Source organism: Odontesthes bonariensis, chromosome 7, assembly GCF_027942865.1.
Source record: "Odontesthes bonariensis isolate fOdoBon6 chromosome 7, fOdoBon6.hap1, whole genome shotgun sequence".
Taxonomy (NCBI): Eukaryota; Metazoa; Chordata; class Actinopteri; order Atheriniformes; family Atherinopsidae; genus Odontesthes; species Odontesthes bonariensis.
The window spans coordinates 425,106-452,245 of NC_134512.1; the positions used below are offsets into that span (position 1 = coordinate 425,106).

The 27,140-nt window shown below is 41.6% G+C and overlaps 1 long non-coding RNA gene across 1 annotated transcript; it reads left to right on the top strand.

Moving 5' to 3' along the window:
- Positions 1-9,664: 9,664 nt before the first annotated feature.
- Positions 9,665-10,618, top strand: LOC142384573 (uncharacterized). Its single transcript, XR_012770070.1, has 3 exons — positions 9,665-9,724; positions 10,150-10,335; positions 10,422-10,618. It is a non-coding gene; the product is annotated as an uncharacterized LOC142384573 (long non-coding RNA).
- The last annotated feature ends 16,522 nt before the right edge of the window (positions 10,619-27,140 follow it).

Here is a 27,140-nt window from a genome sequence, read left to right on the forward strand (position 1 = left end):
CCAAAAAGTACAGCGGGTGGTGCTCACTCTTACCTAGGGTTTCTAACAAAAGGTAAACTTACGTGGATGTAATATGTAGACCCCAGGGTATCTTACCTATCCTCGAAGTCCCTGTGCACCCAACAAAAGAATTAACAAGGGACAAAAAGAACTAAAGTAGGCTGTTTAACATAAACGGATAAACAAGACAACAAAACCTAACTAGAGCTCTGCCACAGCTCACAACGCAACACCCCTCTCTTTACACAGGAAACAAACAAGGGACTATATAAAGGGGACTGGCTGATTGAAGATCTGGATCAGGTGTGGTTGAATGATGGGATAATTGAAACCAGGTGTGCACATCTGTGAAGTGAGAGAATTGAAACAGGAGGGGGAGACAAAACAGCAACACAATACAATACATACCACAAGACAAGGACAACATACATACATACATAAAAGACATACAGAACACTGTACGTAACAACCAGCGTTTACTATCAGGAAACAGCTCTGCCATTACAGCCTTTGAGTCTTCAATGCGTTGTTGACTGAAACTTGATTTAGCCAACTTAATGATGTTATCTTGGTCAAGAGTTCTCGACTTAATCAGGAGAAAGTTTAACAGTTCATCTTCCACGATTGTTAGACCATCGGAAGTATGATAAATCACAGGTTTAGTGCGCACAAACGCACCTGAATCAGCCCAACGCTGCCGACCGTCGGCCATCTTAGATCAATGTCCTCTCCATGTGGCTTACAAAGAGAAATCCAATCGGTTGCATCAAAACAACCCTGTAAGGCTTCTTCAGCTTCCTGTGACCACTTTCTAACAGTCTTTTTTGTGACAGGTAGTCTCTGGACAAGGGGTTTATATGCTGAACAGAGAAAAACAAGGTTGTGATCTGATTTACCCAGGGGAGGTCTTGATTTGGAAATGTATGAATCCTTGACATTTGTGTAAAACAAATCCAATGTCTTGTTTTCTCTGGTAGAGCAGCTGACAAACTGTTGAAAAGTTGGCAGTGTAGCAGAGAGTGAGGCATGATTAAAATCACCAGATATTGCCACAAAAGAATTGGGGTGTTGTGTCTGTATCTTAGTAACAACGGAACTGATGACATCACATGCAGTGTCGGCAACAGCTGAGGGTGGAATGTAAACAGCCACCAAAACAACACTGGTGAACTCTCTTGGCAAATAATATGGACGAAAACTTACTGCCAATAGTTCAATGTCAGGACTGCAGAGACGACTCTTCACAGTAACATGTCCTGGGTGACACCATCTGTTGTTGACAAGCACTGCCAATCCACCCCCTTTCCTTTTCCTGCTACTCTTTAAATCTCGATCTGCTCGTACAGTCAGGAAGCCCGGCAGAGAGACGCTGGAGTCGGGGATATGATCCTGCAGCCATGTGTCAGTAAAACACATAATGCTACATTCCCGATATTCTTGCTGAGTCCTTGTCAAGGCTAGAAGTTCATCCAACTTGTTAGCTAACGATCTTACATTGCCCATGATGACGGATGGCAGAGATGGTTTGAACTTCTTCTTTCTTTCTCTCCTCTTTGCTCCTGCTCTGCATCCACGACGCCTCCTTTTCAATTCCAGTGGGATTTCTGGCTTCAGTTGTCGAATTATTTCTGCTTTTCCAATGTTAATCAGCTGCTCCCTGTTGTAAACCACCCTGTTGCTATGGTTATGCATCATAACAAAAGAGCAAAATATACAAAAGTATTGTGAAAAATCAATCCAGCTGCACAGCATCCAAGGCAGGAAGGAACAGTTGTCCAAAAAATGCAATTTCTTCCAAGAAAAAACAGGAATGAAATTTAGAAAAAAAAAGAAAAAATCTCAATGTGAGGTACAGAGCTACTCCAACGTGCTGCCACCCTCAGCGGCGCATTCTAGAACACGTTACTATTCTTTGTTACTATGTCAAGGAGTACTCTTGCTAACACGCTAACGTGGCATGTTCATTGCACAAATAGCTTGCAGTTATGCAAGCTACTGTGGCACGCTAGGCTCAAATGCCATCACTCACTTTGTGATCAATCTTTTGTCTAACAGCCTACCGGCACTTTCTTGAGTGGGTCCTGCAAGGAGAGAGATTGGGCAGAGGACGTTGTGTCCTGCAGGCTATCCGCCAGAACTACCCAGCTCCAGACGGCCAGTACTGCGGGCAAGTGGAGGACGCTCAGGAGAAGCTATAGTTTCCTTGTTTTATATTCATTCAACAGTTGTATTGTTTGTATAGTTATTTAATTAAATGGTTAAAATGTACGTTGTTGTGGTTCTTTCTTAGTAATGTTGCTCCAAGTGTATTCGAGTTATTGAACGACCAACATTTCAGAACTGGAACTACCTAGCTACTGTTACCTCAGATGACAAAACGACAGAATTGTGATCAAAGCCTACCTATAATTACTATAAATTATGATGCATTATAAGTTTGTTGCAAATCAGTTACCTCCTTCCAAGTTTATGATGCTATTCTAAACTTTGTTGAAGGCAGACAGGAGAGAAGGAGTGACATTTTGTTTTTTAATTCACAAAATAAGAATTGTCATGAACATAAAGACACACAAACAACATTATCCACACTATAAAAAAAGAGGTATTGACCCTGTGATTGAGTATACAGTAAGGTGCTCGATGGAAGTGCAAACAGGTAAGGCAGTGACATGATTTCCAGGTAGCGTAGAGTCGGGTGGAGCTCGTACACTCTCGGGGGAGTGGCCTGCGGATCTTGAGCATTGCAATGCACTATGGGGATTGTTGTCTTTAATCCACAAGCACAAAAAAGTAATTTTCTGCCTTTTCTCGGTCAAGAAGGCACCAAATTAAAAATTTATGCTACTATTCTACTACATATATGGCCCACTTTCAATACATATTCATGTCTCCACTGGTGGAATGTTCCTTTAAGTAGGCTTTTGTCATAATTCTGTAGTGCATGTGGAGCTAGTGACATTTTACATTGTGATGTATGCTATGTGAATGGGAATGCTTGGGGAAAAAAAACATGCAAACAAATTCTCCAGAATATAAGTCCCCACTATATGTTGTTGCTGGATAAAAACTTTACTGCTCTTCCTAAATTTTTCTCCCACAAACTAGTTTTGCACTGTTCATCTTAGAAATGCAATTCAAATGCCAAAACAACTTGCTCGTTTGCATGAGGACTGCCATGACTTGTCTCAGACTTATGTAGTACTATATCCAAAATAATCAATGATTTATGGGAAACTTAAGCCCCATACACACACGTCGCTGCTATTTACTCGCTACTCGCTCACTCGCCTACTCGCCACTCGCTTGGGTGCTTTTGCTGACTTGGTGTGTAGAAGTTGGGTGGCCACTGTTTGGAGAACACTGAGGGAACGTCACCTGTCAATAATCTGTATTCTGCATTTTAATTGGCTACTCGCTTTTACTCGCTTACTCGCGTCACTCGAAGTTGAAATATGTTCATCTCGGAATCCGCCCACATCGCATCGCTTGTACTCGCTTGTACTCTCCTCGCCTACTCGCCTCCTCGCCTCGCGTGAACACATAGACATTCTATTGACTTCACTCGCTGAGCGAGTAAATAGCAGCGACGTGTGTGTATGGGGCTTTAGGCTTAATGTTCAGAGCAAGAGTATATCTGAAATTCAGCAGTTTTAAAGGGAAAAAAAATTAACCTGCTGCAGCACGGCCCCCTTTTCACACTGAACTGCCTAATTCCTAAATAAAATTTTTTGTGCTAAAAGCTTACAAAGATCCAACTGATCCATTGACTACAATACAACATTGCCAGCAGAATTTATAGAGAAAAGCAATAAGTACTCTTGTTTTTAGTTCGCCCGTGTGTTCAGTTTTTTTATATCAGCGCCACAAACGCCCAAACCATGTTTGCAGAAAATCGTTGTGATGCTCACAGGGTCAAAAACGTGTGATTTTGAGTAGCTGTTTTTCTCTAAATAGCCACGTTTCGAGACACAGTTTTAGTGAATTTTCAGTCTCACTCTCACCACTCTGCATGAGATTGAATGTTGCACTTAAAATCACCATGGCAACCCTCAACTGCCACAGCTAAAGGACATTCGATAATCAGCCGGTTCGCTTTTCTTTGTTCTGTTTGCACACACTTTGACAGACTCTGCTAGACCTTTTCATCAGTTAAATTAAGACAAGGGATATACCTATTCCTATAGTTTAGTTCCTATAGACCTATAGTTTAGCTCGTTGTTTTGTGTTGTGACTTTCTGAATATTGTTTTTTCAGACGCAGAGCTAATATCAGAGACATAACTCCTGAAATCAACCACAATGCTGAAATTCATTTTAAAGTTATGAAAAGTTTAAGTTACTGTTAATCTTAATTTACAGCGCATACATGTTGTTTACGTATGTCATATTGTCTGATTTTTAAACAGTGCTTTGTTAATTCTGGCCACTGGTTGCTCTGTTTTGAGGACATTGTGAGGAAATCCAGCTTTATCGTGGTGTTTTGGCAGCCACAGCAGATTTTAAGAGCCATTTACACTAATTATGACAATTGATCAATAAATCTTATTCAAAAAGCTAATGGAGTTGTCTATGTTATCTGTGCTTCCTTTATATTCCTGCTGTCCTCTGTGTTACCATTTTGCTTGTTGGTCAAGTCTCCCCCTGCTTCTTAGACAATGATTGAATCAGCATTATCTAAATAATTGTTGGTTGTGATGTGGAAGCATATTTTGACACAAAAAAAATCTGTATAACTTGAAAGCAATTTTCTTTAATTTTCTCCTTAAAAGTTTTGTTTTGTGTTAAATTCATCTCATCTTTTTTTATCTGAAGAGGAACTTCCATTTTTGACAGATCAATGTTCACGTCTGTGAAATCCATGCACAAACGCACACATATCTTCTCATCTGTTTTGTGCTGCTTGACAGCCAGCCTGTGATGTTTAGCCACAGGATAATGCACTGGGCCCGCATCGAGCAGGAGATTGGCAGAGTCTTTCAGCACATCTCTGGAGCTCAGCAGTTGAAAGGGGTGAGTGTGTGGTTCGTAGCACAGCCCTTTTACAGACAGCGTTCCACTTCCTATTCGCCCCATTATAAAAAAAATTGGCTGCAGTTCAGTTGATTTTGTCTGGGGGCGCTGGCGAGCGAGTGCAGAATGACCATTTTCCATAGGGCTGGCGCTAATAACTCAAAAAATGTCCCCGCTAGCGGCTGAAACCTGAAAATAATACTGTGATTTCTGACAGAGGGATGTGGATTTATATCGAAAGTACAATAACCTGGGAGTTATGGCTTTCTGTTTTCTTACAGGTCTGGCATTTGCGAGTCAGTATCCGCTAGCATCTAGCTAACGGAATCTGAAGAACGCACGGCTAATTACGACCGGCTGCTTTACGGCACTCGTCCACTGTGCCAGAGTGCTAACCTGGTGCCGCTAACAACAACCAAAGCTAAACCAGAGGCTAGTCAGAGAGTATGTAAAAGGGCTGTGCTGAAATCTGTAACTATTTGAGCTAACACCTCTCTGCTAGCTCAGCGCTAGGACTGACCATGCCGTAAAGTGATGCCACATGCGTGACGTCACTCGGGATGCAATACTGACAATAAATGTGTATTTTAAACAAATCTAGTGAGTCTAAAAAATCAAACCAAGTGCCGTTTGAAAGGATAATTTATCCTGCCTTTAGGAAAATTAAAATGAAAAAATATAAAAAATTCTATCAAAAGCAATGGCTGCATCTAAGGTGGATTTCATAGTACCACCATAGAGTTCGGCGTGCTCTGCACTGCTTCGTTGGCGCCCCTAGAGTGCAGTACCACCCGGAAATAGCCGCCAGTTTTCCCTCTCCTCATAATAGAGACTCTCTGTTCGTAGTCTTACTCATCAAAGTGAGGCATAAACTCGATAAGGAATCCATTGAGCAGAGAGGGCAGTGTGCTAAATAGCTGCGAATCCATTAAGTTTCAGGCCATAAATAGGTGCATGAAACAAGAAAACAGTCACAAGCTGCTGCCTTCTTTATTTATTTATCTTTTTAATGATTTTCCTGGGACCTCTTGTGGACCCTTGAACAACCAGTAACACATTTTTATTTTCTCCTGGAACAGAAATAAAACCTTCCTGAATAGCTTTTATATACAGCAGTTTTTCATGCTTTACCCTTTTTTAAGTAGAAATGCTATGGCCAATTTTTTTCTGGCACTGTCTATGCTGTTTACAATAATTATAATATGATAATGAGTCTTGCACACATTGTATAATTCCTACAATACAAAAGAGATGCCTGGGCACACACGCCCACAGTGGTTAGATTTGGAATATCTGACATTATACACCATGAAGTCACGAGCTTATTAACTCCTACAATCATGAATAATAACTCAGACCTTTCATGAGCTGATAACGCAGTGCCTTTGCTGAAAGGTAATAGTGGAACTTCTGTGTACATGGCGGGTTTTTCTTCATCAATCCCTCAATCAGAGACGATTACACACTGACATCTGATGTATGTTTGCTGCACACTACCTGCATTACAGTAATCTGACTCCTGGCTCTCTGCAGCAGCCTGATTTCTGAGTCGTCATATCCACTAAATTGATTTTTCATATTAACATTTAATTGAGTCAGCTAAAAGACGTTACCTGGAATTTGGCTTCTCAGTATCTCATGAAAAGACCAAAACCAAGAATGTATTAGTCACAGTACCTCCCAGCCTCCTCAGCACATTAGTGGCTCTAAGCTGCAGGTCCACCAGTTAAAACTGAACTAAAACTGAATGCTCAGAAAAGAGCCACATTTTAATTTCAAGTATTAAGAATATGACAAACATGACTTGATAATGCACTTTATGTTGTAAGTTTCATCCTCAAATTTGATGTGCTGAGAAATGTTTGGGGTGTGTGCGAGTGCTGAATTGTGGATTTTTACACCACTTGTCAAGCTCCATGTTTTGGTACAGATAGACGGGTGGAGACAGCCTGTGTTACTATTTACAATCTGGCTTTCGACCTCACCACAGCACGGAGACGGCGCTCATTAAGATCATGAACGACCTCCTCATAGCTGCAGACAATGGCCTCATCAGCCTTCTCATCCTCCTAGACCTGTCTGCAGCTTTTGACACAGTCTCCCACACCATCCTGCTGCACCGTCTCCATGATCATTTAGGCCTCTCTGACTCCGCCCTCTCCTGGTTTCACTCCTACCTCTCCACTAGGACGCAATACATCGCTATCAAGGACTCCAACTCGACCCCAGCTCCAGTCAACCACGGCGTGCCCCAAGGCTCAGTGCTTGGCCCCCTGCTGTTCACCATCTATATGCTCCCTCTCGGCCAGATCATCCGCCAACATGGGCTCAGTTTTCATTGCTATGCTGACGACACCCAGCTCTACATTAGCACTACACCATCTGCCCATCTCCCTCCCCTATCACTAGTTCACTGTTTGAGAGACATTAAGACTTGGATGGCCACCAACTTACTCAAACTGAACAACAACAAGACAGAGCTCATGGTGGTGGCCTCTCCATCTCAGTCCAAGGAAGTTGAGGATGTCCTACTGAATGTTGATGGCTGTACCATCAGGCCCTCCCAAGAAGTACGCAACTTGGGTGTTATCCTGGACTGTAACCTCTCACTCCAAGCTCATATCAGTAGCACCACCAAATCCGCCTTCTTCCATCTCAAAAACATCTGCAGACTCCGGCCCTCACTGTCAGACCCAGTTGCAGAGACTCTGATCCATGCCTTCATCACCTCCCGTCTGGACTACTGTAATGGTGTCCTCTATGGTCTTCCAAACAAAGCACTGGACAGACTACAGCGTGTCCAAAACTCGGCTGCCAGGATCCTCACCAACACAAAGCGGTGGCAACACATTACCCCCACACTGAAACACCTTCACTGGCTCCCAGTGAAGTCACGCATCACCTACAAAATCCTACTCCTCACATACAAATCCCTCCACACTCTTGCTCCCCAGTACCTCTCCGATCTCATCCAGCAACACTCCCAACCAAGGTCCCTGAGGTCCTCTGGCAAGAACCAGCTCGTCACTCCCCGCTCCAGACTACGGACCTTTGGAGACCGAGCCTTCTGTGTTGCTGCCCCCACCCTTTGGAACAGTCTACCTCTCCATTTCCGCCAAGCTCCCACACTGGAAACGTTTAAAAAGCACATCAAATCCCACTTATTCACTGAGGCCTATGGTCCTTAATCACCTTGGCCCCATCCCCATTTCTACCCCCTCCCCTCTTCTTTCCTCTATTCCCTAGCCCCATCTCCTTTTTGTAAAGCGACCTTGGGTTACTTGAAAGGCGCTATATAAAACCAAGTCATTATTATTATTATTATTATTATTATTATTTCTGGCAGGTGGCCAAACAGCTTCACTCATGGACCTCTTCTGAGGAACCTTTTAGCATTAGCTCACCTATCACTAAACCTTCAGGTTCCTCAAACTGAAAGGAGCTACGACTGCTTTTTGGTGAGGACAAGACACTATTGAAAGATTCCCACCATTGAGTGGCACGTGTGGAACGGGATGATTTTAATTCGGCTCACACTTCCACGATGCAGCAGATCAGCAAACCTGGCCTAACTACTAATTAAATACTTTACACAACCCACTTAAAAAAGGGGGGAAAAGAGTGTTTACAAAAAAAATTGGGCTAATGTATTTTTTTCCCCAGAAGAAGTCGTGATTTTAGATTTTTTTGGTTTCCTAACATTCTTTTTGTATCTAAAAGGCTAGATTTGCACATCTAAAACAACGAATGAGCACCGCCTTCATATTTTACCAACAAGCTATTTTACAAAACACCCAAAATGAAATTATGAACCTTTAAATAAGTATAATTTGAACACTTTAAGTGTGTACTCTCTGTGTCGTGAGAACCTCATTTCCCACGGGAAGTTTGCTCATTACATCAGTAGGAAAATCCTCTTATTTGACATTGACGTATATAACAGTTTACAATGTGACGTCCTGGAAGTTTCTCGTTGGTCTTGCAGAACTGATTTTATACAGATTTTCTAAGAAACAATATATGTATCAACAATGTCTTTGTGTTAATCATATTTGACCTACTAATTAAATACACCTTTAGAGAAATATCTATACACTAATAAGCATCACCTCATGTTTTCCCTACAGCTACGTAAATGATGAAAATCATTCAGATCAAATTTGTGCTTTGTGACTTGTTGTGACCACATAAAACGTGGTTAAAAAGAGGGTAAAATGAAGTCTGAGAGGTCTATGGTCTTCAGAGCAAATACTATCCTGTTTTCATCTAAAAATGATTGTTGAAATCCCAGCTGGTGCTTACTCAGTTTTTCACATGCCCAGTGTAACACCTGACTTGGAGGAGTTGTTCATGTGAAAGCAAATGCCAACAAACAGGAGCAGAGCTCATCTGCAGGGGGCAAGAGAGGCCGGCTCTGGTAGAGCTGTGTGGAGGCGTTTCCTCAGCAGAGAGCAGTGGCACGTGTCCTCTGTGTCAACCCAGTCTCACAGCAAAACGTGTAATAGCTACGTTGGTCCACAAGGGAAAACGTGGAATTGTCACAATTTGGGAGAGGCGTCTGGCTGCAGACCTGCACTGTCAGGACCCATGACCTGCACTGTCAGGACCCTTAGTTGGAGACATGCACTGTGACGTCACCTGCACTGTGAGGACCCGAAGCGACAAGCGAGGAGCACGTATTTTTCGTTCCCCATTTGAACTGTGGAGACGACGAGGTGAGTAAAAGTCGAGTGAAAACAACTTTCTTTCATACGAAGAAACAGAAACAGTCTTTATTCACCTTAACGTTACGTTGCACACTATATACTCTAAAGTTATATTAATTTTAAAGAATCAGGTTTTTTTTAAACTTTTGGCTAGTCTTCAGCGTTGTAATCGTATCGATAGTGCTCACTTAAAAGCGCCATTTTTCGTATCGATAGTGCTGACTTGTTTAATTTTGTTTGACTTATTACGACATTATTTGTCTCTTACAGATGCATATTTCAATAACAACCGCTGTTTGTTTGTACTCATAAGTATTAGCCAACGCTACTAACTTCTGGCAGGTTGTGGTTTGGTTTGTAAAAGGGTAAAAGGAAAATGAAGGGAATGTAGGTTGCAGTGAAGAACATCTGACACCTCACTTTCTGTCTTTTAGAAACCTATCCCAGTCACTAAATCCTGGCAACTGGACAGAGAAAACTGGACTACAAATTCAGGTAAGAGTATAAAGTATGTATAATGCATGTATTCATATTAATAGTTGAGTACTCAGGAAGAAGAGCAGCAGGCAGAGGTCTCCAAGAGAGCCAGACTTGCAGATGTGGACACACCAGTGGAAGGCGTAAGCTTTTGCACAGTATCTATTGGTCAGATACTGTTGGTGTGGCAGCTATAGTACAGACATCTTTCTTTCTGTCTTTTCCATAGGACTCGGTTGAAGATCGCATTCTTCAAAATTGCAGACATGCAGCAGAGTGGGCTGAGGCCAACAAACCACTGTTGTCTGCCAGAGTGGACCTGCCTGACGTTCTGGGCATGGGGGAAGAGGAACAGGCAGAGGCTGCTCTACAGTATGGGAGGTTGTGGAACGAAGAACTGGACGAGGATGAAAGAGAAGCGATCCTGGAGCCTTTCAAAATGATATTTCACAATATTAACGACATGTGGATATTTTTTGAACAGGTAGTCGACAAAAACAAAGATTTTTTTTTTGTCATATTGTGAATGTTTGACTGAATAAACACTACAGAACATTTGATCATGTTGTGACTTGGTGTGCTTTTTATGTTTTCTCATTGATCCCTTAATAATTTGACTAAGATTATACTGTAGATATCAAGAGTTAGGGTACTATTTAGTGGTACTAAGGTGTTCCAGCAGCCCTCTCTCTCTCTCTCTCTCTATCTCTTACTTTTTCTCTCTCTCTCTCTCTGCCCCATTTTCTTGTATGCTTATGTGTTTGTCTATGCGTCAACTGTCTAGTGTCATTTGTGTATATTTGTGTGAAAAAAAAAAAAAAAAAGTTTATATGGTGGTATGTTGAAATATAATGGAAAATAACTGTAGTCGTGTATGGGCATACACTGTGAACTGGAGGAAGAGAAAGAAGAAAGGGAAAAAAAAATATATATATATATTTTGATGATGATGATGAAATTGTATATGTTGTACAAGTCTACCAATAAACAAAGTAACAAAAAAAAAAGAACATAATTGGCATAGACATAGAACCAAACATGAAATTTATGGTGGTTAAGGATAAAAATACAGAATAATACAACAGAAAAACTAATTGAAACAAATATATATATAAAGACCAGTGCGATAAAGTCAAAATGAAATGATAATGAAATAGCAGTGACTTACTCTATAGTACACAATAAAATGTACAGTATAGGCCTATGGCATCTTGTGAGATGTTGGCTTATGAATATGAGCCTAAGAGAAAATGTGTGCAGTGACCAAACAAAAGTTTACAATACAAATAAAAACAATAGACCGGGAATTGATAGATTTTATGTCGTACTGTTAACTAATTAATTCATTTGTGAGGACCTCTTGAAAAATATAGCGTTTAAAATCGTTTAAAAATACGTGCTTCCGATACACACGCTTTTATTTTGAAAGGCTTCGAATCAACTTCCGGTCCTCACAGTGCACTTCCGGTCCTCACAGTGCAGGTGACGGTCTCCAACAGGGTCCTGACAGTGCAGGTCTGCAGCCAGACTCTCTTGCAATTTGGCCCCCAAAATTGTGACAATTCCACGTTTTATTTGGCCTATTCATTTACATTGCTTCGCAACCAGGTCACGTGACTATCAAGTTTCCCTCAGCTAAAAAAGGAAAATGGCCGACTGTCAACCTTTTTTCTGTGAAAAACATAATATTTTAAGAAAGCATCTGCATTTGTATGCATTTCAATGGCATTTCTAGCGAGAACTATGCATCATATTTTCAGAATCTTCGTTCAGAGAATGTAGACGATCTTCTGTTTATTAGTTTCGCCGAAGATTTTAGTATCTCCTTGAAAAAACGTAAGGATATCACGTTTTCTACCGTTGTTAAGGTGGTTGCTATGGACGCTGCTATCTCAACGTCACCGACCTGCGCCGACATTCCCTGTAATTTCTGTTAAAAAATAAAAATAAAAAATGTATAAAGATATAGCCACATAACAATAGTGACCTTATCATAGAAATGGTTGATAAAACATTATCAACCATTTCTATCAGTGGGCCATTATTTCAGTGAGCCAGTAGAGAGAGGCCTGTTATCAGGCATGGGCTTTTTTTTTGTTTTTCAACTTTATTGACCAAACGTGTATCTCTCATAATATATTCATCATAAATATATTATATGCATATATAATCTGTCTTTATGCGACTATAAATAACCCTTGCAAACCGGAAGTACTACGAGTACCGTGTTGATTTTGAATGATGTTACATGGTGCGGCTCTAAAAGTATCTGAAGTAAATTTATTTAATTTTTCTTTGTATTGATCGTCGAGATCAAGTGTAATTACTAGTTCGGCTGTACTTGATATTTGATATATTTAGTAGATGTATGTTTTTCCAACCCTACTTTGCAAAACGGAAGAAGCTGCTAACCCAAAACCACATTTTGACAATAACAGTTAGAATATCTAACATATACCAACATCTTGACTTTTTTCAAACCTCAATCATATAGATGAAGTATAATTACTAATTCGGCTGCACTAAATATTTGATATATTCAGTATATATGTTTTTAAAACCCTACTTTGCAAACTGGGAAGAACTACAAATATGGCACTAATTTTGGATCAGATACATAGCACGGCACAAGGAAATTGTAGTTTATTTAAAAAACAGGCGTATTTCTTATAATTTGGAGTGGTAAATACTAAATTGAGAGTACAAGGAGAGATTAAAGGGGTGGAAAACACATGTGATCAGATTTTAAATATGCAATTGTGAAATTGGTGAAAATGATTTTTTACCATATTTGATAGCGCCCCCACTTGGTGGTCATATCCAAATGGGTATAGTCACATAGCTGAAGTCAAGAGCTCTCTATAACAGTTGGTTCCATATCTGTAGCCTCTTCTGTTAATGATTAACAAGCCTTCTAAATTGCACTGAGGTCAACGTTCAGAGGTCAATATTTCAAGGCAGGACTAATTTATAATCTTCACACTGACATGTTACTCACCAGGTCATGGTCTTTTCAAAAATGTCTTTCATTTTGTCCTACAACAAAGTTTCACCTCTGTTTGTCGTCAGCCTCTTTCAGGTATGGTTTCTAAGATCATTTGATTGTCCAGCCTGGATGAAATCAAGTCTTTGGATTTTTTTTAAATTTTTGGTCAGAAAGAACCTTCAAGGTATTGATGATTTTTCTAATCATGTTCATAATTTTGGATTTGGGCTACTGTAGACTTTATTTTACTCATAGGTGGGTGACAATGGGCCCCTGGGCATGGGTTTGTCAACATCCCATACCCCCACGGCAGGGCACTCACTTCACAAAAATGATAAATAATAACAATAAAGATTATTCTTCAACAGGTAGCCCTCTCAGCACCTCAATTATCCTACCCTGCCCCGCCATACATCTTCTGTAAAGACAGACATATGTGTGTGTGTATGTTATTTGTACTACTCTTTCATCACTATATTAATCAGCCCAACTTCTTCCATCAAAGCAGATACACATATAACCAAATAGACATATGTATGTTTATGTCGACATACATACATACATAAATAGGAGTCATGTTTTTTGGTAAGTAGCTCTTTAACCAGCTCGGAGTGGTTACCAGGTTCGCTAGTACCTGCGTTTTTTACGCATTACGTGACCAGTCCGCCTCTATTGGGTCAACAACCACACTGCTACAATAGCTACCAGGCAAGCTAAACATAAAAGACAAGATCTGGCAACCTGATTAAAAAAAACGCAGCAGGACTGATGTGTGCTGATAACGTCTATTGAATAGACTGATAACAGTCAAATAGGGTGCATAGATATACTTATATTATTATCTATGATCAAAAAATTATCTTTTGCTTTTTGTGAATACATATTCCAAAAAATGTAAAATGAACAGAGTAAAGCATATTAGAATGCATACACAACAGAAGTTCTGTCATTTGTAACTACACACAATTAAATTAGACATTTTTAAATCCAGGTTAAAAACATTTCTGTTCTCATGTGTCTATGCTGAGAATCTTACCAGATGATGACAAGATGGCTGCCACTGCATGTGCAGGTGCAGCAGGCAGAAGCAAAACTCGGACAAAACCTGAAATATACCACACAGATTCAGGAAAAGTCATTGTGGAAGGTGAGTTTTTAAACTTTCTTTTTATCAAGATCAAAACTGTGAAACAAGATGAGATTGTTTTGATGGCTGTGGACCACTTTGCATCAGAATGGATTACAAACTCCACCATGCTGCTTTTTGAACTATGCTCTGGTATCACTCGCAAGTTAGTGGCTCATACTGGGCCACAAAAAGACTCAAAGAACGTCAGGAGTTGTCTTAAACTCCTCAATGAAGCTGGTGAGAATGTTCCTCGGTTTGTTTCCCACAATCTTGATGAACTACCACCTGTGACCTTTAACAGCTTGGATGTTTCCTGTCCGCTTGGCAAGATTGAACAACTGGGTGCAGATATTACCACCATGAAACAAGCTGTGTCCCTACAGACAAACACCTGCAATGACTTGAGAATTATCACTGCAGACATAAACCAGCGTCTGGGCATTATTGAGCAGCCTAGAGCAAATCAGGGGCCCGTTGCACAAAAGTAGGATAAGGGATTAAGCGGGGATATGTTGGCTATCCTGGATCAACTTATCCGTGATCCGGTTGCACAAAAGTAGGATAAGGGAAGTGGGATATGTTCAGACGTAAGTTACCATGGAGATTTATTCTGTGAAGCTAGCCTGCTCCAGACCAGGCTAAGTTCCAGGATCTATTTAATCTCATTCCTTATCTCAGTCAGCGGTCGCCACAATTGGAAACCAATATTTATTCCACTGCCTAGAACATATTGTTAAAACATTTAACTATACCCACTATCATTATTGAAACATTTGTGATCATTAATTGAAATCATTTTAGATAACTGATGATTTTAGATGAACCACTAGATAATTTAGTTTCCCCACAGACTACACATAAAGTACATCACCATATAAATATAAATACACATTAGAGAGTACCATGATGTTCCTTTATTGAACAAGGATGAATCAAAGCAAGTAAACCATCAGCTCCTTTCAAAACTGAAGTCACACAGTGCTCTACAAGACAAAGCACAGAATCAAAGCATGCAGTTTGAGACAAACTGTTTGGAAAAATGGCCTATACAAATAAAATTGCCTTGCCTATACAGCACAAAAACCTAACACAAATTCCTCTGCCATTGCAGGCCCAACTTAAAGCAACATGCATATTAATTAAAATAATTTAACACATATTGGTCTCTGACCAGCCGACCACAGTCGTCATCCGGGAAGATGGCAGGAATGTCCCAGTCTATGAGAGCTGGCACTCTGGGGGCCCTCTCCTTTCTCAGGCAGGCCACATTGTGGAGGACAGCACAGGCCACAGTGATATCACATGCCCTGTCTGGGCTGACTCTCAGGTGGGTCAGACACTGAAAGCGTGCCTTCAGTAGGCCAAATGTCATTTCGATCCGGGCCCTTGTTCTGGCATGGGCATGGTTGTATGCCAGTTGTGCCTCCAGAGGGTCTGCAAATGGAGTGAGCAGAAAAGGCTGGCAGGCATACCCTCTGTCACCCAGCAATACACCCAGGAATTCACCTGTGAATACAAAATGTTACCATCACAACCTCATAAGTAGTGACAGTCTTAACACAGCCATGATGTTAAAAGTGGTTATCAATAGAGGTTCTGTGGCTCACCTTGTGATGGGCGCCGATAGATCTCTGAGTTCCGAAACACTCGGGAGTCGTGGACCGAGCCGGGCCACTTTGCCACAACATTATTGATCAAATAGTTAGCATTGCAGACCATCTGAAATGATAAGATGTTAAACCAATTAATGCACATCACAGGCAATGTACAGTGTTCATTAATTAACTTTATCAAAAGTCATGTTCACCTGTACATTGATGCTGTGGAAGTTTTTCCTGTTCACAAAATCCCCCTCATGGCCACCTGAGGGGGATTTTATTTTGATGTGTGTGCAGTCCACTGCACCAATGACATTGGGGAAACCTGTAATACGATGCAATGAGTATCTTACTCTGAATGTTAAAATTGTAATTGTAACTGTAATTTAAAAAAAATAAATTCTTACCTGCAATCCTATAGAACTCCTCCTTGATGTCACAGAGTCTTCTATGCCCAGGGAAGGAGATGAAGATGCTTGCAAGTCCTTTAATTGCGTTTTTTTTTTTCACTGCTAAAACAGTACAGGCATTGTGTGGGCAGGCACATTCTTAATAAAAAGTTGCTGCCATGTCCATTTTGGTTGCTTGCTTGCGCTTGACTCAGAGCGTGGATCTCGAAAACACATGAGAAGCTATACAGAATCATACGCGGCGGACAGCACAGCTTTATGCCAATTACACACACAGGCTCCACACGCATCGCGTCTGCAATCATAACTCATTAGGGGAAATCACATTTTGCCAATATTTTAGAGACCCCTCAACATTTCCCAAATCATGTTTTCGGGGGAGTCTCGTGTCAGTTTCAGGGGGTCTCGGATCCCCCGAGTCCCCCCGTAGTTCGAACACTGCCTAATTGTGATAATTTCAGTGGAGTGGTGAGTGTGTATTTGTGCACTACTTACGCATTCAGGCAGTCAGCAATGGTTTGCCACGCTTGCTCCCTTTGTTTTTTAACTGTGGCAGTATTTCCTTTTTGTTTTATTTTCTCCGTCACCTCTTCATATGCTTCCATTAATAATTCTTGCTCCGCTGGGGAGAAATACGCCGCCCTTGTTGCCATGGTGAATCAGTGAATCTATGATCGATCGCGGGGTCTATTTAAGAAAGCCGTGTGCAGCACTTATCCAGGATCGCTTTCACCTGGCTTAATGAATCCGTGTCTGCTCATCCTGGATTGGCCTTTGTGCAACCAACTAAGCCCGGGCGCCCATGTTTTGGATTCCTTGAACCTGGCTAAGTAACTCATCCTGGATGTCTAAATCCTACTTTTGTGCAACGGGCCCCAGGAGAGAGGGCCTACTTCCCAAACAAACAAGCCTGGAATAAGTCAGACAGTCACTACTCACCAAGCCTGTGAGAAGACCCAAGATGGCTTGGAGAGCCAGATCACAGAGGAAGACTCAAGTCAGAAGGTGGATAATTTTGCCCCAAGCCTGGATGGATCAACCAGCAGCACAAAAGTGCATCCTAATGTGGCATGGAGTGACGTGCTGCTACCCAACCCTGGATCCTGGCCAAGGGCACTTGGAGTAACAACCGCTGTAAACACCAAGCCTCACCCGAATCATCCCAAAGGGAAGAAGACCGGTGGTATTGTTGGGACTGGCACTAGTGGAGAAATTCAAACTATAAAGTCTAAGCTGGTGAGTGTGTTTGCAACAAAATTCTCACCTGATTTAGACTAAGAGACTTTAATCAACTACATGGAAAACAAACTTGGACACAAGGTAAACTGTGCAAAGTTGGTTCAGTTCATTTAAAATAACTGCAGAATGCAAAGAAGTGAGTGAAATGTATAATCCAGAGCTGTGGCCTGAGGGTACTTTTGTGCATCGATTCTATGAGGCACGCAAACCCAAGCCCACTGTGGGGTCAATGGTAGTAATGAATGTGCCTTCAACAGGGGCTGAGGTGCATGAAGGCCAGTGTTAGCCACAGTGATGGGGATTAGAGTGGTGTCTTACAATTCCCGAGGCTTACGCCTAGGACAGTCTGCTGGTGACAGAGCACATCGTGCTGTTGTTGACCAGTTGCTGGAGACCACGGACATCCTTTGTTTGCAAGAGACATTTTTAGCCATACAGGACCTGGATAAACTTAACTCGGTACACAGTGACTTCCATGGAGCAGGAGAGTCCACTTCAGATTTGAGCAGTCGAGTGCTGCGCGGCAGAATACCTGGAGGTGTGGCCATTCTGTGGCGCAGGAAATATGACCCAATGATTAGTGTTATTAGATTACAGGTGGACTGGTGTATTGCAATTAGAATTGTGCATGATATGAATGTTTTTATCATTTTAAATGTTTATTCCCCATACGACAGCTATAAGAATGAAGATGAATATATGAATAGATTGGCTTTTTTAAACTCTCATATTAAGGAATGTACATGTGCAAATGTTTTTGTGATGGGTGATTTGAATGGAGACATTTCTGATGAGAAATCTCTGTTTGGTCAGCACTTGAAGCAGTTTTGTCATGACAGTAAACTGGTTCTTTCCAGTATGAAATTACTCCCTGTAGATAGTTATACTTATATCAGTGAGGCATGGCACACAACATCCTGGCTGGATCATGTCATCTGTACAGCCGATGCCCATGAAAGTCTGGAAAAAGTTGAAATTTTATATGAGCTCACCACCACTGATCACTTACCTGTCTCAATGTTGATAAATGTTGACAAACTACCTGACTGCAACCATTCAACACAAGATGGCGCCAACAGGCTTAAAGTAAATTGGGCTAAACTATCCAAAGAAGATGTTTTGTATTACTGTGGGAGGTCAGATGTTCTCCTGCGGGAGGTACAGTTGCCAATGAATGCTATTTTATGTCCAGATATTAACTGTGATAATGTCACTCACTGTAATGATCTCTGTAAAATGTACAATAGCATAGTGAGTGCTATACAGGAGGCCAGTAGACCTCTGCACACTCACCCCAAAAGGGTTAACAACATCAAGCCTGGTTGGAACAAGTATGTAGCTGACCATCAAGAAGCTGCTAAGAGGGCTCATAGGGCCTGGGTTATAGCTGGGCGGCCTAAACATGGACCAGACTTGGAGCATAAGAAACTTGCCAATGCCAGATATAAATATGCGGTGCGCTTTGTAGGGAAACATGAGCAAGCCTTAAGAGCTCACTCTATGGCAACTAACCTGCTTGATAATAATGTAACTGAGTTCTGGAAAGGCAAGGCAAGGCAAGGCAATTTTATTTATAGAGCACAATTCATACACAGGGCAATTCAAAGTGCTTTACAGCTACATAAAATCACAAGAAGGCAATAAAACCATTAAAAAGGAATAAAAAAAATAAAAGAAAGAAATTAAAAAAGAAAGAAATTTAAAACCCATTAAAATAATCATTAAGTAATTAAAAAGTGAAGAGTGCAGATAAAATACTTTCAGGTGTCATATGCACAGCTAAATAGAACTGTTTTCAGCCTGGATTTAAACATTGTCAGAGTTGAGGCCTGTCTCACATCTTCTGGAAGACTGTTCCAGATGTTAGGAGCATAAAACTGAAACGCAGCCTCACCTTGTTTAGTCCTGACTCTGGGCACCAGCAGGAGACCCCTCCCTGAGGTTCTCAGAGCCCGAGTTGGTTCATGTGGCTCTAACATGTCAGAGATGTACTTTGGCGCTTGACCATGAAGAGACTTGTACACAAGCAGAGCTGTTTTAAAGGGGAACTCCGGGGCATTTGAAGCGCGTTTCCATTGCTAGAGGTTGTCAAATACTGATAGTAGGACACAGACAGGTGCAAATCTGCGCTCCCTGTGCGGAGATTGCGCTGTTTGCGCAGCCTGTCATGCGAGGCTAATACGTGGTGGCTAAGGGGCAACTGCTAACCCTTCCACGTAAAACAACAACTTGCACACAGCAGAAACGTCACACCACTTTATAAACCATCCGACAATAAAGTCACAAGCCTTACCATCAAAACCATATGCATGGTTCTCACATTACTGGCATGGGGACGTTACAAAACAACTTTATAAACAGCATGTAACTCACCGGCTGGTTGTAGGCTCGCGCATGTGAAAGCCCAAAAGAGTCGATGGACGATACTCCCATATACAAAACAATTATTTTCTCTAGAAAAACTGCGTTCAAGTATTTAAAACATTACAACAATACATGCCCAGTAATATTGTTGTAATGTTTTAAATACTTGAACGCAGTTTTTCTAGAGAAGATAATTGTTTTGTATATGTGATTATCGTCCATCGACTCTTTTGGGCTTTCACATGCGCGAGCCTACAACTACCCGGTGAGTTACATGCTGTTTATAAAGTTGTTTTGTAACGTCCCCATGCCAGTAATGTGAGAACCATGCATATGGTTTTGATGGTAAGGCTTGTGACTTTATTGTCGGATGGTTTATAAAGTGGTGTGACGTTTCTGCTGTGTGCAAGTTGTTGTTTTACGTGGAAGGTTTAGCACTTGCCCCTTAGCCACCACGTATTAGCCTCGCATGACACGCTGTGCGAACAGCACGATCTCCACACAGGGAGCGCAGATTTGCACCTCTCTGTGTCCTACTATCAGTATTTGACAACCTCTAGCAATGGAAACGCGCTTCAAATGCCCCGGAGTTCCCCTTTAAAGTCTATTCTCTGAGCGACAGGAAGCCAGTGCAGAGACCTGAGCACTGGACTAATATGGTCGTATTTCCTGGTTCTAGTCAGGACTCGAGCAGCAGCATTCTGGATGTACTGCAGCTGTCTTACAGCCCGTTTAGAGAGCCCAGTGAGCAGGCCGTTACAGTAGTCTAACCTGCTGGAGACAAACGCATGGATCAGTCTCTCTAAGTCTGGTTTAGACACTATTCCTTTGATTCTGGCAATGTTTTTTAGATGGTAAAAAGCTGCTGATGTTACAGATTTAATGTGGCTGTTAAAGTTCAGGTCTGAGTCCAATATTACCCCGAGATTTCTAACTTGATAGTTAGGTTTTAGAGAGAGAGTCTCAAGGTGACTGATAACACTTTCTCTTTGTTTCTGTGGGCCACAGACAATGATTTCAGTTTTGTCTGAGTTTAGCTGGAGAAAATAGTTTTGCATCTACACACTGATCTGTTCGATGCAGTGACACAATGTATCTACAGGCCCGTGTTCTCCTGCCGTCAGTGACACGTAGATCTGAGTGTCATCTGCATAGTTGTGCTAGGACACATTATAGCTGCGTATTAGCTGGCCTAGTGGAAGCATGTACAGATTGAACAATACGGGTCCCAGGATTGACCCCTGGGGAACCCCACAGGTCATAGCCATTTGGTCTGAGACACAGTTACCAATTTCAACAAAATATTTCCTGTCCTCCAGATAGGACTTGAACCAGTTTAAAGCACGACCAGAGATTCCCACCCAGTCTTCTAACCTCTGTAATAAGATCGCATGGTCAACTGTGTCAAAGGCAGCACTCAGGTCCAGCAGAACTAAGACTGTGACTCTACTTGCATCTGTGTTCAGGCGGATGTCATTTGTCACCTTGATCAGAGCTGTCTCAGTGCTGTGGTGGGGCCTAAAGCCTGATTGGAAAGTATCAAAAGCATTGTTAGACAGGAGAAAGTCACTAAGCTGTTGGTATACAACTTTTTCTAGGACTTTGCCTAAGAATGGCAGGTTTGATATGAGCCGGTAGTTGTTCAGTACTGTGGCATCAAGATTGCTCTTCTTTAGAAGAGGCTTAATGACAGCAGTTTTTAAGGCTTTTGGAAATGTTCCTGTCTGGAGTGAGATGTTGACTAGATGAGCGAGTTGTGGTAACAAACTGCTCAGCACAGACTTTAGGAATCTAGTGGGCAACTCATCAAGGCAGCACGTTGATGAACTCAGACTGCAGATGGTCTCCTCGACTGTTTTGTCAGTAACAGGTGTGAAATGTGTCAGCTCTAGGTGTCCAGCTGGCTGCAGAGTAGTTATTTGTGTTGTGGAAATTATTGCATTTTTAATGCCTTGAACTTTGTCATTAAAGAATATTGCAAACTCATCACACTTAGATGTAGAAATGAGTTCTAAAGGCAGTGAAACTGGAGGGTTTGTTAATCTGTTTACTGTAGCAAACAGGACACGAGAGTTGTTACTGCAGTTTTTGATGATTTCAGAAAAATAACTCTCCCTTGTTCTACGCAAAGTCTGGTTGAACACACATAGCTTTTCTTTGTAAGTCTCATAATGAACCTGGAGCTTTGACTTGCGCCATTTCTGTTCGGCTCTCCGGCACTCCCTTTTCTGTGCCCTGACCGACTCTTCTTTCCTCCATGGCGCCCTTTGCCTACTTTTAACTATTCTAACCTTGACAGGAGCAATGGTATCCAAAACATTTAAGAGACTTGATGTGTAAGAGTTCAACAGATCATCAACATCAGAACACTGGGTGTTCTCAAACCTAATCATTTCCATAAACTGTGTCCCTGTTCTGTCATTTATGAGTCTTCCCCGAACAACTGCAGACCCAGCTGCTGGTTTGGGTATAACAGACAGGTCGAAGAAAACACAGAAATGATCAGATAAAGCAACATCAACGACATTCACGTTTGAAACAACAACACCCCTTGAAATGAGCACATCTAGAGTGTGCCCTCTGTTGTGGGTGGGCTCAGTCACATGCTGAGTTAGACCAAACATTTCAAGGACAGCAGTGAGCTCTTTAGCTTCCTTGTTATGCGCTACGTCCACATGCACATTCAAGTCCCCTGTTATGACTAAACAGTCAAAAGCAGTGCACACAATTGAAAGTAGTTCAGTAAAATCATCAATAAAACAATTCTGTGGTGGTTTATAAATGGTGATATAAAGTATGGAAGATTGTTTTATCTCCATTTTGAATGAAACATACTCAAATGATGAAAAAAACCCAAATGATAACTTGTGGGTGGGTATATTGTCCCTGAACATGGCACAAACACCCCCACCCCTCTGGTTTTCTCGTGTTTCAGACACAAAATTGAAGTGAGGTGGACTAGACTCAATCAGGACTGCATTTGCTGTGTTTTTGTCGAGCCACGTCTCAGTTAAAAACATAAAATCAAGATTGTGAGAGGAAATAAAACTATTAATTAAGAATGATTTGTTACTTAAAGATCTGACATTGCGTACTGCGTGTTTGAGATTAGTTATAGTTGAACTGGATGCTGTGTTCTTGCAAGGGATATGGATAAGATTTCTCTGATTGGACAGTCTGATTGTCCCTCTCTTCACTCCATCCTTGGACCTCTGGTTGAGATGGTGTTTACCAACACAGAGGCCCTTAGTGTCCTAGACAACAGCATTGACGGTGTTGGAAATGACAGCTGTGGGCACCGGTGGTGGGGGCCAAGCTGGGGGGGCTTTGGTCGATGGAGTAGGCTGGGGAGGGAGAGGGGCTCGATGCTTCTTTGAGGATAGAATTCTTGATCTTGCCATGTTTGGCGTGAGAGGAACCATTTTAATCCCTGATTTCACCAAGCTTTCAAGGTGATCAGGAAGTCTCCTGGGTGACGGTGGAGAAGAGAACGATGGTGAAACATCTCTGGAGGGTGTAGATGCAGCAGGTGGGTCCCAGGCCTGTGATGGGGCCCGTGGTGAAGGCGATGGTGGAGCTGCTGCATCCTGTGTTCGGGATGCTGGAGGTGCTGCTGTGGCTGCTGTGGCTGAATCCTTTGCTGGGTCCTTGGGTGGCGAGGCAGGAGCTCTTCTCTGGCTCCTCTTCTCTCTCTGCGGCAGCATAGGACCCGGTCCTAGTCCTGGTCCTAGCCCTGGCCCCGGCCCTGGCCCCTTCTGATGCCTCAGAGCGTGGAGAAGATTATCCATCAGTCGTCTCACTCCACCTCTGTTCAGGTGTGGGCCTTTTCTTTGAAAGAGATCATCTCTTTGCCAGAAAAGATTAAAGTTCTCGATGAAATGAGGTCCTCTGGACTCACAGACTTTGGACAGCCATGTGTTCAACTGAAGCAGCCGGCTGAATTTGTTGATCCTCCTGTCGATGTTTGGGAGAGGTCCACTTATGAATGTTGGTATTGTCACTTTATCAAGACTCTCAAACAGTTTCTCAAAGTCTCTTTTTAGGATTTCAGACTGATTCTCTCTGATGTCCACTGCACCCACGTGCACAGTCAGCTGTTTCAACCCTTGGTGTTTTGCCAGTACCTCAGGTAGTAATCTTGTGATGTCAGAGACAGTGGCACTTGGATAGCTGCATGTAACCATTCTGTTTATGTTTATATTAGATATGGCTCCGTCTCCAAGCACAAGAGTATCTTTGACCTTGACACTCGGCACAGTTTCTCTGTCCATCTGCTGCTTTGTACCGTCTCTCTGTCTGTTACACTCAGTCACATTTGGCTCTGACAGTGGTAAAAATCTGTTTGTTAACTTTATTCCGGGTGATGTTACATATTCTCTGTTGATACCAACAGTTTGACGTTTCTTCGGCTTTGCACCAAGTCCATCATACGTGCCTTTACAGAGTCTTGGAAAAGACACAGTATCATTTAGCTTTAAGTTGGAGGTAGCAGTTTTTTTCACCCTTTCCTTTGGAAGTAAATGTGGACTTCTTACCACTGGATTCCATTGGGAGCGTTTCATGAAGTCCCATTTCAGTTTCTAAGGCAAAAATCCTTACTTGTAGCGCCCAAATTTCTTGTTGATATATCCGACAGCTTTCACAGGGCATGTTGAAAGGATTGTAGTCGCTGGCTTGTCAGATAAGATGTAAAAAGAATAAAAATGATTTTAAAAAGTCTTGGTTCACTTAAAAGAAAAAGAATAAAATTATATCCAAGACTTGTGGAAAGAAGTAAAATGATTTAAAAGCAAATAAAGCGATAAGCAGCAGGAGGAAGCAGAGACACGTCTGCACTCTTCAGAAGCAGAGGTTTTAAGAGGTAAAATCTACAAATAGGGCCAAAGCAGTACTACCATGCCACATTGATGGGGTATCTGGTGCTGACAATATAGCAGAGCAGTGGAGGCAGCACTATGCAGCTCTGTTTAATTGCATCAAAAGTGAACCCTATTGTGTAGGCAAGCTAAATGAGGAAGTGATTCACTTCACACCGAATGAGGTTTTCCATGCTATAGAGCAACTAGCCGATAACAAATCTAGTGGCAATGATAATATCATAGCAGAACATCTTAAGTTAGCTAGCCCTAGAATTGCAGCATTGTTGTCTATTTGCCTCACTGGGCTGATGACACATGGGGTGCTACCTGACACTATGCTCACAGTTACATTAGTGCCTGTCATTAAGGACAAGGCAGGTAAAATAGGGAGTATGGATAACTACAGACCCATTGCCTTAGCCAGCATTCTTTCTAAGGTATTAGAGAAGATGCTGCTAGATAGACTGGGTGAGTTCATTTATACCACTGAAAATCAATTTGGTTTTAAGCCTATGCACAGCACAGATCTATGTCTATATGCCTTGAAAGAAACTGTTGAATCCTACAGAAAGCATGGCTCTACAATATTTCTGGGGTTTATTGATGCTTCTAAGGCGTTTGATAGAGTGAATCACCATAAGCTCTTCACTAAACTCATGCTTAGGGGTGTACCTGGAAGCATCATACGTATTCTGGTTTACTGGTATGCTAATCAACATATGCAGGTGAAATGGGGAAACAGTCTATCTACTCATTTCTGTGTAGGCAATGGAGTTAGACAAGGGGGACTTCTATCTCCAGCCCTCTTCAACCTATACATGGACAACCTCTCCAAACAATTGGGGAGGCGTAAGACAGGATGTCTGATAGGGAACACTGTTTTAAACCATTTGATGTATGCAGACGACCTGGCTATTATGTCCCCCAGCACTGTTGGGTTTCAGCAGCTCCTGACTGTGTGCTCTGAGTATGGGGTTGAGTTTAATGTACAGTACAATGCAAAAAAAGAGTGTTGTGTTGATATGTAGAGCCAAGAAGGATCATAAAGTGCTCTTCCCAACGTTTTACCTGTCAGGGCAATCACTATGTGTATCAAGCAGTACAAAATATCTTGGGCACATTATCACTGACAAGTTGGAAGATGATGCTGACATGTTTAGGCAGAGACGAATGCTGTATGTCCAAGCAAACATGTTAGTAAGAAAATTTAATTTCTGTTCTGATGATGTGAAAGTAAGCTTGTTTCATGCCTACTGTACTCCTATGTATGCAGCCCCATTATGGGTCAGCTACAAAAAAGAGACCCTGCGTAAACTCCAACTAGCATATAATGACTGCCTGAGGATATTGCTGAAAAAGCCTAGGAGTTGCAGTGCTAGTAAACTATTTTCGTGACTCAGGACTAAGTACTTTACAGGCTCTCTTAAGGAACCTAATGTTTAAATTCATGTGTCGTCTGGATAAGTCTCAAAACTGTATTATAAGGATTCTCACAAGCCCCAGATGCAGCTCTGTCAGATATCAATCCTATATGTGGAAGCCTTGGTATGGCTGCCTTTTAAGACTGTCATGACTGATAGTATGTTTGTACATACATCATTGCTTGTCTTTTTTTCCCCTCTTCTTTCTTCTTTTACTGCCTATTTTTTATGTATATGTTGTATGTCCTCCTATTGGGCCTAGAGCCTGTAATAAAGTTTATATATATATGCATGAAATCTGCACGATATCTTTTAACTTATCTAGGCTGTTGCTTGTTTTTAAATTAATTTAAATGATTTTATTTGTTTCTCTTTATATTCTTTTATGTATTTTAATGCTTTTTCCACTCCCTGCTGCAATGCTTTTATTTTATGTAAAGCACTTTGAATTGTTTGTACATGAAATGTGCTATATAAATAAATTTGATTTGATTTGATAAATTGTTGTTCCTTCACGTCAGCCTAAATTCCTTTCTGCATTGTCCTGATTGGGTTGCTGTGCCTCAGCCACTGGTGCATGCGGCACGCAGATATAGTGTGGCTATATCTAAAAAAAACCACCAAAAAATTAATATTTATTATATTTTATTAAATATCTATTTTTTTAAACAGAAAGTACGGGGAATGTCGGCGCAGGTCGGTGACGTTGAGATAGCAGCATCCATAGCAACCACCTTAACAACGGTAGAAAACGTGACATTCTTATGTTTTTTCAAGGAGATACCAAAATCTTCGGCGAAACTAATAAACGAAATAATAATAATAATAATCAATTACAATTGTAAAGCACTTTTCATTTCATACGGAATCTCAAAGTGCTATGCTGATGGTGGCAGACTACTGGATTGTAGCCACAGCTGCCCTGGGGCACACTGACGGAGG